Genomic DNA, 15,007 nt, shown 5'->3' with positions numbered 1-15,007 from the left:
AGGGAGCAGAGTCAGTGTGTCTGGAATCTAGATGGTTGGGCACAGGAGAGTGGGAGATGAAGCCAGAGATATAGGTAAGGGCCAGACCCCAAATAGCAATGAGTACAATCAAGTGTTTAGGTGCTAACAAAGGTGCATGCAATTGAGATACTCAGTTGTTGATCGAATTAATGCACAGGTAAGGGAATATATAGATGACTATTCTAGAAACTTAGCATCTAATAGAGGAGATAGGATGTCAGATAGGTTGCTGTTGTTGTTTAATCAGTAGGGGGCAGAATGGATGTTGAACATTTCAGAGACCTAGAAATTCTGCATTAGCTACAATGAGAAGAATCCTGTGAGCCTAGAGATTTATTAAAGATGGATGGCTCTTTGCCCTCACACCTGACTGGAAAAGAAATGGCCTTCCCCAGGCTTCCATAGTCCCTGAAAAGAGGAGGATTGTTGCCTGCGGAGGATTAGCTGAAATAGGTCCATAATGAGCCAGCCCTAAGTCATTGACAGCACTTGGCATTTAACTGTAAGGAGCAGGTCTTATTTCCTAAGCTCTTGCCTTGCTAGTGTACCTCAAGGCTTCTCAGGCGAACAATCCTAATAAGTAGATTTTTTTTCCTCCTTCTACCGCACTGAGGCTGCCTGAAAGCTTCCTGCCCCTGAGTTTATATTCTAGGCCATGCCAGTGGCAGAACTTTCTCAGGCACACAATTGAAATCTAAAGCATCCTTGGGGAAAGCTCCCCTTTGACCCAATGCTACTCTTTAGACCGGAGGAACTTTTTTTCTCAAGGGGTTTATTATAACTGATTCCTGAAAATTACAGCCAAGTGTAAGACCCTGCCAGCCTGTGGCTGGTTTGTGTGTTTGTTTGTTCTGTTGTTGTTAATTTATCACGTATTAAGAAAAGGAGCCTCCTGTGGCCCTGGGCTTAGTACCATCCACCTCTGTCCTTTTGCTCACTCTGTACTTTCACAAGGAATGTCCTCCCTCCTTCCAAGGGTTTTGTCTTCCATAAAGCCTTCCCCAGTAATGCCAGACCACATAATGCATCTCCTTCCCGACCTGCTCACAACTCTTACCAACTACTCGTACGTATTGGTATTTGATTATATTATTTATTCATGCACTTTTTTATGTGTATGTGTCTTGGGTCTTCAACAAGGTTACAACTTGGCAGTAGGCCAATAAGTATTTGCTGAATGTATTAATGGCATATAAAACTCAAGGACCAGGACTGTGTTATGCCCTTCTTTGCTCGCCCCTACTATACTGAGTCTGTTGATGGGATCATAAGAAATATTCAGTAAATATTTTTGAAGCAAATTAAATAATAGAAGTTAGACTGGAAGGTAATATATCACAGTGATTAAGAGCATAGAATATTATGGGCGCATGGGTGGCTCAGTCAGTTGAGCGTCCGACTTTGGCTCAGGTCATGATCTCGCAGTCTGCGAGTTCAAGCCCCACATAGGGCTCTGTGCTGACAGCTCAGAGCCTGGAGCCTGCTTCATATTCTGTGTCTCCTTCTCTCTCTGCCCCTCTCCCACTCATGCTCTCTCTCTCGCTCTCTCAAAAATAAATAAACTTAAAAAAAGAAGAGCATAGAATATTGAATCACATAGCTCTGAGCTATCAGCTAAGGACTTGGATGAGTTCAGTGATTTCTTCAAGCCTCAATTTCCTTATATGTAAAATGAGGATTGTAACAGTGTCTACTTAAAAAGGTATCACTGGTTGGGCACCTGCGTGGCTCAATCAGTTAAGCATCTGGCTCTTGATTTTGGCTCAGGTCATGATCTCATGGTTTGTGGGATTGAGACCCACATCAGGTTCTGTGCTGATAGTGTGCGGCTTGCTTGGTATTCTCTCTCTTCCTCTCTCTGCCCCTCCCTGACTCATGCTCCCTCTCTCTCTAAACAAGTTTTAAAAAAACTAAAAAAAAAAAAAAAAAAAAAAAAGAAAGAAAAAAATCATTGGAGATTGAATATAATAATGCATACAAACAAGACTAACCTGAGGCTAAAATGAGCCTCAAAGTAGGCTGAGAACAATTTAACTGCACAGGGATGTTGAGGGTTTGACTGGAGCTTTGAGATTGAAAAGGGAAGCAAAGAATTGGACTGCTTTGTTGGAGCTTAGCATCGACCTCAAAATGCAAGGCTTCCAGGGAACATTCTAAGTTGAGTGACCCATAAAATAGTGTAGGGACACCAGAAAGTAAAACCAAGCAAAATGGAGCAGACCAGTGTTTCCAAATTCACACCCCCCATACCATGCCAAGGCAGTTATTTCCTTCTCATTCCTTTTCCCCTCAGAGAGAAAAGTTTGATGGCATTTTCATTTATAAGTTTGGTGGTCCTTGTTCAGCTGCACTTGAACTCTTGCTAATCTCCTTTTCTGCGGGGGAGAGGCTTCACCTCAGGCTGCAATCTTTTGATAGACCATTGTATATTTTAGCTAGAATTCAGTGTCACTGTTCTGCTACTTATTTTTATGATTATCTTTTAAGTTGAGTAATACTGGATTTTCCACTAATAGTAATATAAAGTTCCCTTTCACATTTACTTTTAGGAAAAAAAAGAAAAAGATAATTAAAAATTAAGTAAATATTAGTCTAGGAGGTCCACACTTAAATAAAATAACAGGAAGGAGTTCTAGACCAGTTCTGCTCTTCAGGAGTTATGCAACCTTGGGAATGCACGTCACTTGCCCAAGCCTCCCTTTTCCTGGTCTATAAAGTGAATGAGTTGGACAAGAGAGAATCGCTGTGGTTCTTCTCACTTGTATGTTCAAGCATTTGGTTGGGGGAGGTGCCCGAAAATCCTCCTTGATGGTGGAGGGCTGACTTGGTTTGGAAGAATTTGCTTTGCAGGGAGGTGGGGATTGGTAAGGCTGAACAGATGCACCATGCCAGGGACACGCGGGGTGTATTTATTCTCTGGCTATATTTATTCATGTGCACCAGCCCCAAGTTTGCCATCTTATTTTAGGACTGAAAATGTTCGTTTCAGACACCCAAACTTGGAATTGGCAAGTAAAATTATACCAACATGTGGCCAACTGAACTTCCTTATTTCCCCAGATTTCCTTTCTTTGTGACCTTGGAAAAAATAATGTTTTCGCCCCTCTTAAAGAAATGGCCCTAGGTGGGCCCTGTTCTCTAGTTTCTATTATGCCAATAGCTATCACTTACCAAGCTTTTAGCATGTACTAGGCACTCGGCAAAACACATTAAGCATTTCATATTGCTAATCTTGCAACAATTTGAAGTGGGAGATATTGCTATTATCTCGTTTTACAATGAGGAAACTGGGGCCCAGAGAGTTTAAGTGAATTGCTCAACGTCACATAACTCATAAGAAACAGAAATGGGATTCAAATACAAGTCTGTTGGGTTCCAAAACCCATGCTCGGAAACCATTATGTTATACATTGTTAGCATTTTCTATATCAGATTTTTTTAAATCTTAAAATGAAAACCTATGAGTTAAGGATCTAAAATTGAGGGTTTCTGTTTTGTAAAGAGACCTAAATGTATTCAAGAAATGATAACAGAATGGAATACTATCAGGTTATTAAAATCACAAGTGTGTGGACCACATGAATGTAAGAAAGTGTTCACGTGAAATACCACTTATGAAAAACCACTGCAAAGGGAATGTATATACTGATCACAGTGCTGTGCAAGTCATCTTAATAAATATTGTTGAAGACTGCACAGAATTTGAAGGATGTGGATAGTTCAGAGTTCAATGTCTTTTAGGCTCTTTTTTTCTCTGCAAAGTTACCTAACTCTTAAATGTATAAATTTATGTAGAGGACTGAGGAAGTGTTTTTTTAAGGGTGTAAGCCAGGAAGTTTTAAAGGAGCCTGACTGCAGTTAGAACCCTGGACTAGCACACTATTGGCCTACCTGAAATATCTAGTGAGCAGGTCATTATTGCTTATTGCTTGGGACCAGACTGAATTAAAAATCTCTCCTGAACTCAGTCCTTTATTGTCCTTAATCCACTTCATTGGATCATTATTTGGAGAGAGGCATCTTCTTACCAGAACTTCGTAAATGTTTTGGGTGACTGCCCTCAAAAAAAATGTACATCTGCACGTGTATTGAATACCTCGCCAACGATTCCAGTGGACCCATGAGCCCCTGGGCATATAGGAAACATCTGCTAAAAAACCTCTTCTGAAGTCCCAGCTTGGATGGTTGGAATCAAGTTGAGGCAAACCTGACAGGGTCTGGTTTCATGGGAGGAAAGCAGAAATGTGCATCCTGGTGGTCTCTTACATTGGTGTGGTGTCTTTCCAGACTGTTTCATGTTCATGACCACCTTCCAGGCTGGACAGAGCAAATGATGCTGTGGTTTTAAGAACACAGATTTGGGAAATGGTTGCCAGGATTAAAATGCCAATCTTATTATTTATTACCTATGTAAAACTTGGCATACTACTTAATTTTTTGAACCTCTGTCTCTTCAGTAAAGTGGAGATAATGCTAATGATGATGAGGAGGAGGACGTTGATAGCACTGAATAGTTGTGAACCTTCGGTAATATATGTCATATAAGCTCTTAGTACAGTGAAAACAGAGAAAAACAGAAAAAAAAAAGCAGAGAAAACCCTAAGTAAACAACTTGCTTGAGGAAACATAACTAGTGGGGCGCCTGAGTGGCTCAGTCGGTTAAGTGTCCAACTCTTGATTTTGGCTCAGGTCATGGTCTCATGGTCTGTGAATTCAAGCCCCACATTGGACTCTGCACTGACAGTGTGGAGACCCTCTGTGTCCTCTCTCTGCCCCTCCCCCACTTGCTCTCTGTCTCTCTGTCTCAAAATAAATAAAAATAAACTTAAAAAAAAAAGATAATACAACCAGTAATGAGCACGGTTGAGCCTCTATCCCAAATGCTTCCAGTTCACCTATCCTTATGACTTATGATAAATTTTAATGCATTCATGCATTATCTATCTACTGTATGTAATGAAGTAGCTATATATAACTATATAAGCTTTTTCCTTTTTTTCTTTCATATAAACTAATTACCTTTTCAGAGAAATTAGTGAAATGGCTCAAGAAGTATTCCTGTCAATAAATCTTATTTCACACAACATTAAAGGTTTGTTCTTAAGACATACTTGTAAAATTTTGTCATTTAAATCAAAGGCTTCCCTGGCGAAAGCTTGCTAGTGATTTATGTGAAATTGCCAGTGGTTAATTAAGGCCAATGTCTGCAGCTACCCCCTTGTTCTCTCCAAGGGCCTGCTTCTCTGACACTGTCCCCCAGGGGCCCTGCAGTGTGGCTCCCCCACCCCTGTCTTTCAGATCTCAGCTCAAAAGTTACTTCCTCCTCTTCCCTAATCCCCACCCTGACCCCTTGTCCACCCCCAACTAAGTAGCAGTTTCTCTGCTGTAAATTCTCCTTTATTGTACTTACTTCCATCTTTAATTAAACTGAGTGATTATTTGACTCATAATCTGTTTTCTCCAACAGACCATAATGACCAGGAAAGCGGGGCCCATATATTGTGCACTCACTCTTGTGCCTAACTTCTGGTTGAATAAACAAATACACAGTTTTGTTTTGGGCACTGACCCTGTCCCCTGCCCTAGGACAACAAATGCTGTATTTTCTATTCTCACAGCAAACTTTCAGGCAGGGAGAGTTCTATTCATCTTACACCTCAAGAAAGCAGAGGGTCAGAGGGTATAAACAACTTGCTTCAGATTACAGGGGAGGTAAATGACTGAGGCCCCACCCCCTTCTGTGATTTCTGGAGCTCCAGGGACCCTCAGGCAGTGAAAGGCAGGAGTCTGCAAAACTCGGGAGGACTGTAAGTGGGATTCTTAGAGTTCTCCAACACTCCAGAGAATGGCCGTCTGCAGATAGTCAATTAGAAGAGCATCATCAAAAACCAAGTCCCCCTGACTAATGAGGTGCCCCAAATTAAGATGTCACTTATAATCTCTTTCCTCCTCCGCTATCTGGATCAAAATCTCAAGGTAAAGGAATCATTTTCATTTTTCGAAGGGAAATCTAAACGCTTGAACATTAAAAAAACCACTTGTCATGAGAGAGAGAGTTAAAACAGGTTTTGGTATTAACTTCTTAATGATTTTTGAAATATGCAGATCTTGTTGGAGCAGATGTGCCACAAATGGATGGTATCCAATGTCCTGTTAAAATCTGGGATGCCTCAGAGACTATAAAAATAAAATTCTAAACACAATTTCATTCTGGCAAAGGCTGGGTAACCATTCTGGATTGGACCAAAATATCTAATTGGCTTGGGCACAGAGGATCAATGGCATTCTCCAGTTGGTGAACTTCTTCTGTGGAGATTAAATGGAATCATGAGATTGTAATTAGCAATAATTATAGCAATAGTTTCTTCTGTTTTTTCTCTTTGCCTGTGATGGCTTTGGAATAACTTGTTCCTGAGCCTGGGAAGAGCTCTGAAAAGGAAGTTTTCCATTCAACTCTCCCAGACCCTACTTATGCTTTAGGACAAAAATGAATTGCTTTTATAGTTATTCATTTGAAAGCCTTTTTATTTCTTCTTCCTTAAACTGAAGCACCAGGTTGGGGAACCACCAAGGCCAGCTACAAGATGCAAACCAACTTCATCACCGAGGGACACAATGGGATGTGAACACTAGGGTGGGAACACCGATAATGACAAATGACACTGGATAGAGGTTCATTCCCTCGGGAAGGACAGGAATAAGAAGCTGCTGTGTACACACCCCTGGCTCTTTGCACAACCTCTCTTTTGCTCTTTTCCAGCTGTGGAGGGTTGAGGTAAATCACTCTGACGATGTCTGGAGGACATCCCCTGTGGGATACTGGTTTCACACTTTCATCTCCCATCTGATTGCTGACTTCCACACTTTTCTTCCATTCAGTAAGAGAATTCTTTGCTGAAAATATTCATCACATCATTCCTTTTGTGAGCCCATTCTTTAAAGAAATGTAGAATAATATGAGCCAGGCCCATGTATGGAAAATTCTAGAAATTCCTTACCCTGAGGCAAAAGGACACTCCTTGCATGGTTCTAGGCCCTACTGAGGTCTGGAAACGCAGCAGACAGGGTCAGAGTGCATTTATAGCTTATCTTGGAGCCCTCTAGAAAGATCTGCCTTGTGAGATTATTATTCCTCAGAAGTAATAAGAATAATGAGCTACAATTATATAGTGATTACTGTCTGCCAGCCAGTCAATCAACAGATCTTTCTTGCACGCACACTAAGTTGCCAGCACTGTTTGAGCTACTGTGAATAAAGAAAGGAGAACGCTGCATACCCAGCCTTACGCTTGTGCTTACGTTGCATTGGGAAGCTGCATGTTTGAAGCCCCATGTTTGAAGTTCTTTGTTTTAGACAAGGAATTAGACTTGCTCAGTCATTCTGGGAATCACAGTTAGGGAAGAGGGAGTGGAAATTACAGGGAGGTGCCCAGGGTTAGGCCAGTGGTTCTCAAATGTGGTCCTGGACCAGCAGCCACAGCAGCAGCAGCTGAGAACATGTCCTAGGTACAAGTTCTCAGGTCCCACCACACACGTACTGAGGCAGAAATTCTGGGGGTGGGGCCCACAAGCTGTGTTTCCCCAACCCGCCACTAATTCTGGTGTTCACTAGAATTTCAGAACCATTAATTGGACATAAGAAAGAATGCTCTTCCTGGTAGAGTTTTCCAGCAGCACACTGAGCTGTCTCACTGCTGGTGGAAAAGAGTTCCCCATCACTGGGTGTATGCAAACAAGACAATTTGGGCTTTAGCATTTCCCAAGCTTATTTAACAATGCAACAATTTTATAATGATGAGGTTCTGACAGGACACCAATGGGAGCTTATAAAATATAATGCATTAAGTAGATCTCACAAAATGCTCCCGAAGGTAATAATTGCCATATAAATAAATGAAATAATTTGCCAATGAATTGCCAAAAGTTGTTTTTATACTTTATAATGTACAAACATGTTAGGCCAATAGGATAATTTTATTGATGTATTTTTAAAAATTTTTTAATGTTTATTTATTTTTGAGAGGTGGGGGGAGGGAGACAGGAGACTAGAGAATCCAAAGTAGGCTCTGTGCTGATAGCAGAGAGCCTGATGTGGGGCTCGAACTCACAAACTGAGAGATTGCTCCCTGATCTGAAGTCCGACGCTCAACTAACTGACCCACCCAGATGCCCCTTAGTAATGTATTAATGTGAATGTTGCTAACACAGACATTCCCCCCTCCCAAATACCTGGTACTTATCAAGGATGGGAATATCATATGCGCTGCTGTTCTTTCCAATCCTGGAGAATGTGCACTAGAAGAAACGGGAAGGTAGCCAAAATTATATTGAAATTTCTTATCCCTTTCCATGACTTTTCCAACTCCCCATCACTTCCCTCTTCTCTTCTTATCCTGGCAAGGCTCCACCTTTGTCTCCAAACCCCATAAGACCCAGTGTCTTCATCCCCCTTCCCCCACCCCAGCCTTCCCCATCCTTCCTTTCCCTCTGTTCATGCTCCTGGGAGGCCCATGTTCAGGACTTCCTAGCTCATTCCTGATCAGTCCTGTACTGGTCCCTCTAAGTGCAGTGCTTCTGTCTGCTCATCAATCTGTGTAGAAGCGTTAGCATTTATTAACGAGTTACTGGTTCATCATTGGGGGAATCTGTTTGATTTTTAATGGGAGCCTTCTAGAGCCAATGCCTGCTAGGGGGAGAGTTTTAGAAAGGCAGCCTGGGGGCAGGAGGGCATGAGATGGAGAGAATTTCTCAAGGGGGCCCCCAGAATAATTTCCTGCCTCAGAACTATCCAGGGTTTTGTTAAAAGCACACTCCCTCCTCTCACTTGGATACATTGTATCACATCTCTGCAAATGTGGTCTGGATCTGCCTTTTGACAGTGTCCCAGAGGAATCCTGTGCACACTCGTGTTTGAAAACCATGGGAGCCCAGTCTCCTCCACAGCTCCTATGGAATCATCCTTCTAAGCTCAGTCAAGTCCAAACTTGACCTATCTAGCATTTTCCAGAGAGATTCGTCTCTGGAGTTCTGATTGCCTCAGGAGCTGACATTGAAGGTGAATTATAACCACTGACTTGGCCTGAATTTGATGTGGGCTGCTGGAGAGATGGGATGTGCTTGCTGTACTCCTGTTATTCCAGCAAAGTCTCAATCAGCTACCTCCTTGGGGCTATACGTCTAGTTGCTTTTTTCTGAGTGAGTCCGGGGATGGGTGGGGATGATAGAGGGAAGACAGGGACACCGAAACACTTTATTCTGCTTTTCCCACAACTACTGTATGTGAAGAGATACCTATTTATGGTCACTTCTTCTCCCCCTTGATATTTTGGCCTCATTTAAACTGGGGACTAACATGATCAAGAGGCAGCCCTCTGGGTTCCTTTGCAATGATCTAAAAATAAACAAGGCCCAAAGGACCCATTCCTTCTTCCCATTAATTTGAAGGAAGGCAGATGGTGCCCAATAACCTGGTTTGAATTGCCAGTAAAGCTCATCATCTTTTTGCTAAGCACTTGCCGTTAAATTTTAACGGATGGTGTGAGGTGGTGCTGAATGAGCTTGGAGAAAGGTTAGTCTGTGCCCGTGGGGCACGAAAGCAAGAAAGGGAGTGAGTTGGTCTCTGCACAACCTCCCTGAGGAGGAAGGTGTTTTGAGGAATGAGAATGACTGGGGAGGACTCTGAACTGTTGAGACTGAGGGGGTTGTGTGGCAGATGGGGACGAACTGGCAGGAAAGAAGCGTTTCCCAAGAAACTTGAGGACATCCCAGTTGTACGTTGGAGGGCCCAACTGCGTCTCCCTTGTCACTCCTTTCCTTACATGCTTTGTGAAGTCCATAAATGCAGGCTGCATGAGCGATGCAAACCCTTGATTGGCAGGAAGTATAACAGGAGGAAAGAGCAAAGAAAGTAGGACCAAGAAAGGGAGGGGACATGAGCTCCCTCCAGGGCTGCAAAGATAGGGGCGCCTGGGTGGCTCAGTCAACTAAGCATCAGACTTTGGTTCAGTTCAGTGAATTTGAGCCCCGCATCTGGTGCTTGGCTATCAGGGCAGAGCTTGCTTCAGATCTGCTGTCTCCCTCTCTCTCTCTGCTCCTCCCCTGCCCTGCACACTCATGCATGTGTGTGCCTTACCCTCAAAAATAAATAAACATTAAAAAAAAAAAAAAAGGACTGCAAAGACGAAAGAAAGAGTTCTAGGCCAGGGGACGTGGGTTGTGGTCCTGACTCCAATATGACTGTCACTGAGAAAAGTGTCACCAATCACCAGGTGGAAGAAGGTGGGACCCACATTGCTTAAGGGACCTGCCTCCTTCATCTGGAACTAGAACTCAAGACTCCAAACCTTCTAGTGCTGTTTCCACAGACATCAACAAACCTGCTCCTTACTTGTGTGCTCAGTGAATGGTTTATTGATTTTTCTAACTCAAAATGGTTAATTCTGTTGATTTTTTAAAATGTCAAAATTAAATGGCTGGATTGGAAGATCAATAAGATCCTTCTCAACTCTGAAATTCTATTGTGTGTTCTATTCCATTTGTAAAGGGCCAAGTTTATTTTGTTTTGTTTTGTTAGTACTCAAAACGTTAGGGTCCCCAAACCAGCCTAACTTGCTTATGAGTAAGGGAAAAGCCTGAAGAGTCAATTTCCCAGAGAAGAATCAATTGTGGCCTGGTTATTTCTGCCCCAGGAATCAGACATCTTGCTCTAATGCTGGGCCTGGGTAAATTTCACCTGCCTCTTATCTATTCCTTTTATGCCCTTCATTATTCTTTTTTTAGAGAACCACCTCTCCCTCATCTCAGGTCATGTGGTTATGGTCCAGCTGATCCTGCGTATCCCAACCCCACCTCCCAGGGGCAGACAATGTTTAGCCAATTGGAGTATTTTACAGCCAGAGGCCACAGTATTTGGTTCAAGAATGAGAATTTAAATCAACACAGCTTAATGAGACTCATCCTGGGGATTTTTGCCAAAACAATTGAGAATGAGTTTCCCTCTTTCCACAGGAGTCACTAAATTACATGAATGTAAGCCTGAAGTTTCAGATGGCCATCAGTTCTTGAAGAGAGCCTGGACCTGAGAATGAAGCAAATACAGAGGAAAACAATACTGAAAAGTGGACAAAGATGAATTCCTGGTGACACCAGTTGGCCACCTGGATCAAGCCACACCTGAAGGTAAGATCACCCTTGGAGTCTTCGGTTCAGTGGGCCACTGAATTCTCCCCTTTCACTAAAGTTTGTATTAATTGTATTTTTGTCATTTTCAATGAAAAATGTCCCAGCTAACACAGATACCTTGGTACTCAGTGCTATGTGCAGGAAGGGGGAAGAAAAGAACATTCGTAATGTGTTGAGCAAATACAGTGAGCAATAAGGTTTGGATAATCCAGCAAGCAGCAGAGAGCAGGCTTTAGCAATACTATGTTGTCAGAGCTAAAATCCAACTGACCAGTTTATGTCTGATCTATTACAGTCATAGAGGCATTATGGCACAGTGTGGGCTGGAAAAGCAGAGTCCTCAACTCTGAAAAGCTGAAGAAGGCACATTCCTGGGATTTCCCCAGATCCACTGATTCAGAATCTGGGAGGAGAGGTCTGGGATCTGCTTTCTTAAAAGACTCTCAGGGTACACATTGAAGTTTGAAATCCACTGCCATAGCAACGAGAGATCAGACTTTGACATTAGAAGGCCTGGATTTGAATGTGGCCTCTACCACTTACTACCTGTCTGCTGTTGGGCTAGTGACCTAGCCTCCTTTCAGCCTTTGTTTTCCTATCAGTAAAATGGGAATAATAATATTTCATAGAGCAGTGAGGACAAATGAGGTAAGGTGTGCGTATAAAGCATTTATTCAACTCAGTGTTTTTCTGTCAGAAGTATCTAGGTATTGTTATTACTAAAATCTAAAACTAAGAGAAGGGAGCATGCTTAGGAAGTGTCACAAGGACAGATACACATTAGTTTGAACCATGTTGCTTCCCAGAGTACAGGACATAACACCCATAGTGGTTAAGACTGGAGGTTCCTAAGTCAAAGTGCCTGAATCAAATTCTGGTTCTGCCACTTAACCAGCTGTGTGTTCTCCTGCTCCACTACCTGGTGCCTCAGTTTTCTCATCTGCAGAATGGGATTAAGAGTAGTACTTCACTCGCAGCATTGTAGTAATGATTAAATAAGATGATGAACGCAAAGGACACAAACGACGCTTACTAGTTTTATCAGGATCGGTTTCCCCTTTTCCAATTACAGTCCTGCTTTTCCCTTCTGCTTCACCCACATCACCTTATTCCTCCGGTACCCTCTCCCACTGGCTCTTGCCTCTGTTATTGAATGAAGAAATTAGATTCAGAACTCCTAGCTCTTGACTTGAGCTGAAACCCCCTAAAGAGGGCTCTGGCGGGGAGGTGATAGAGGAACTGCTTTGTGCTGGCTTTCGGGGGGGGGGAGGGTTGGGTGCTGGCTCCTGTGCTGACAACCTACAGGTTAGCAGAAATGTCTGGAACTTCAAACTGACATTTGCAAAGTGTCAAAGCCCTGGGCATCTCCTCTCTGATCAAGCCCTGGGAAAGCTTAGGGCCTGATGTATTAATTATGCAAATGAAGAACAGGTTGCCGTCTTTGGGCTGGACGTCATTCTGATTGATGTGACACGCTAGTCCTGCCTGCAAGTTCTGTGTAGGCATTGAACATTCAAAGATCTGTTCAATGCAACCTTTCAGTGGAAAAACAAAGTCTAGCAAGCTATACAGTGAGAAAATCACTTCAGGAGCAAAATGACCGTGTGGCTGTGCTGTAAAAGTGCTGGAAGAGATGTCTAAACCTGAAATCCAAGTTGGGCCTCATCTTCCTCACCTGTTAAATAAGATGATCTTGAATGTTTGTTTGTTCGTTCGTTTGTTTTTTTGACCTCGGCTAGTTAAGATTCTTAGATTCCACATTCTGTAATGTTATTCCGAGTTGCTCCTCTTAGGAAGTCTCTCCATCCCTCTGAATTTCCAGCAGGATGGGTGACATCTGCAGTTGAAACCAGGCCATGTGGTCGAACAGTTGGCAAATGCAAGTTATTCTCTTCTCACTAGAATGGGTGCAGGGTTGCATATTAATTTACAATTACTCATAAAGTAGACAGCAAAGGCCTCTCTTTTGTCAACACTTGGACATACAAATTAGGTAATATTGAATAGGCAATGAATATTTCATTTCCACCTTGCCTCCTGGTGCCAATCACCTTCAATGAGACTAGATTAGCATCAGAAGTGACTCACACTTGGTTAGGTACCCAAGTCTGGCCCCTGCGACTGGCTGCATTTTGGCCTCAGTTTGTGAGCCAGACTCTCTCACTGACTATGCAAGGGCAGAAGCAGAGTCACATAAGCCCCCTTCCAGTTTATGCTGGGTATGAGCTTCAGGGTTTCAAAGTAATCTTTAGTTCTGACGGCATGGCAGACCAGATTCATAGAAAGGCTGAATGAAAAAAAGAATTTTATAAAATTCTGACATGAAAGGCAGAAAAAAAATTCCTCTGGTGCAAGGAATGAAGAGAGAAATCAAAGCCAGGACTTGTAATGGAGGGCTGGCATTTCAGCAAAGTTTCTGACCCAGATAGAGGCTGTAAGAGCTGGCGGTTGGGGGCCTGACGGTTGCTAGATTTACAGGAGATGTGGCCTCAAGCCCTTGCCGGGCAGGGGAACCAAAACTGAGCTTCAGCATAAAGCTGTGAGCCTTGACAAGTTACAATGTCTATAAAATGGCAACTATGAAAACTCCACATTTGAGTCTAGGAAAGAAGCAAGAAATCTTGCCACCTGTCTAAAGCCCGGGTTTAAAGAAGAAAATTAAGTTATGTCCAAGACATGAGAATCCCAAGTCTGTGCCACATATGGGGAGGGTATCCACATGCGTACTCCTGCCAAGTGAGCACAAGCTGTTCAGGTCAACCGAACCCTCAGAATAAAATAGAAGCAATTGTAAAACTGTTGGGACACAAACAGGCACACAGGACTCCTACAAGGAAGTTAGCCACCATGAGTGAGAGTCATTGGATGCAGCAAAAGATTAATGAACACCCTAAGATTCAGAAATAATAGAAGTATCGGGGCGCCTGGGTGGCTCAGTCGGTTAAGCACTTGACTCTTGATCTCAGCTCAGGTTTTGATCTCAGGGTCGTGAGTTCAAGCCCTGTGTTGGGCTCCACCAAAAAAAGAAAGAAAGAAGAAGAAGTAATACAAGTATGTTTAAGAGACTATAAAATAAGTATATCTGAAACTATTAAAGATATGAGAGAAGGAATAGAATGGCAAAGGAAGCAGCTGAGTTTGAAGAAGCATACAAATATAGCTCATACATAGATTGACTAACGTCATGGTTTGCCTAGGACTGAGGGATTTCCCAGGATGCAAGCTTTCTAGTGCTAAAACAGAGTCTCAGGCAAGCCAGGATAGTTGCTTACCCAATATCAACTGGTAATTGAAGAAACATTAATAAAGGAACTATTCAGAAACTTATGGACAGGGTTTAGGGAACCCATTGGGGAAGAATGCAGCACTCTGAACCCAAGAATAATTGGGGACCATTACCATCCCTAAGCCTGAAGGGGCAAGGAGAGGGTGTGGTTACCAAAACCCAGAGAAAGTTCCAAGGAGCATGCTGCCTGATAGGAGCCTTTCGCAGAGGGAAACACATCAGTGTCCTTCCACCATCTCTTTGAGCTCATATTGGGGCCTCTCATTGGCTAAACTCCGCTGAAAGCCAAAAGACCAGGGAGCCCGTTGACCTAGGCAATACAGGTCAGCCTCTTGAGACAAAGAGCAAGATAAAGTGGGTGCAGAATGGATCTTGAGGGGCAAATGAAAAATAAGCAGGAAAAATGCACAACTCAGCTGATCCTCTGGAAACATGTACATGAAGCATCATCCCACGCTGAAGCAGGTCACACAACATCAGAATTAGCAGAAAGACCACCAGGACAACGGTTATAAAAGC

This window comes from Panthera tigris, chromosome A1 (genome assembly GCF_018350195.1).
Source record: "Panthera tigris isolate Pti1 chromosome A1, P.tigris_Pti1_mat1.1, whole genome shotgun sequence".
NCBI classification, from domain to species: Eukaryota; Metazoa; Chordata; class Mammalia; order Carnivora; family Felidae; genus Panthera; species Panthera tigris.
This window is presented reverse-complemented; position numbering follows the sequence as displayed.